The sequence below is a fragment of the Wasmannia auropunctata genome, unplaced genomic scaffold (genome assembly GCF_000956235.1).
Source record: "Wasmannia auropunctata unplaced genomic scaffold, wasmannia.A_1.0 LD336060.1, whole genome shotgun sequence".
Classification (NCBI taxonomy): domain Eukaryota; kingdom Metazoa; phylum Arthropoda; class Insecta; order Hymenoptera; family Formicidae; genus Wasmannia; species Wasmannia auropunctata.
In genome coordinates this window covers 1518681-1519907 of record NW_012026830.1, presented here as the reverse complement: position 1 = coordinate 1519907, position 1227 = coordinate 1518681, and positions in this window count along the sequence as shown.

The following is a 1227-nucleotide window of genomic DNA, read 5'->3' as shown; positions in this document are numbered from 1 at the left end:
TGTGCTCTTCCGATCTCTCAATTGAATCATTACAAATATCTCCCGGACTTAATGATTTCATCTTCGATATGATACAGAAAAGAATTGTCAATTTTACGTCATTGGATAGGTTATGCGTAATTTGTATTGATGAAATGTCTTTAAGAGCAAATCTTCATTATAATATTAGTCGTGACGAAGTGATAGGATTTGAGAATCTTGGACATCAAAAAAAATTCTTGCCAGCATGTAATGCTGCTGTAATTATGATAAGAGGTGTCTGTACATCTTGGAAGCAACCAATTGCTTACTATTTATTAAATTCAACTTTTTATGAAGCAGACGTACTAAATGCTGTACAAGAAGTAATCAAGAGATTACAAAATATTGGATTAAAAGTTATTGCACTTGTTACAGACATGGGTAAAAACTATCAAAATATGATTAAGCTTCTTGGTGTAACTACCGAAATCCCATATTTTGAAATTAATGGTGAACGTATTCATTATTTAGCTGACTCACCACATTTAATTAAAGCTACAAGAAACAATTTTTATATTAACGATATTAAGTACAATAATAATCCAATTTCTTGGAATCATATTGTAACTCTTTATAATCACGATAAAGACCAATCAAATCGATTAGCTTATAAACTAACAGATACTCATGTCAAACCATCAGGATTTGATCGAATGAAAGTAAAATATGCTGTTCATACCTTAAGTGCCACGGTGGCAGCAGCCTTGAAAACACTACATGTTCTAAATATTTTACCAGCAGTTGCATTAGCGACAATAGAATTTATTGAAAAATTCGATAGTTTATTTGATATTTTTAACTCATCTACAGTAATAAATAAAAAAAGCTATAGGCAAGCTTTTACTGGAGCACAGCATCAATTACAATTTTTACAAAAAATGTTTGATTATATATTAGGCTTAAAAGTTTCAAAAAAGGGAAAAGACATCACAAATAGAGTGCAAGTTTTTAAATTTTGGAAATTAAACATAAAATCTCTACAGTTACTATGGATTCATATGCAAAATACTCTGCCAGATATTAAATTCTTGCTCACAAGGCGATTAAATCAAGACGCACTGGAGAATTTTTTCGGAAAAATTCGAATGTTAAACGGCGCGGCGTATACTGTTACACCAGCTCAGTTTCATTTTGGTTTTAGAAAATTATTTTCTACATGTTATATGACGACAGAAACTGGAAACTGTGCCGAAGATCGCGACTTAA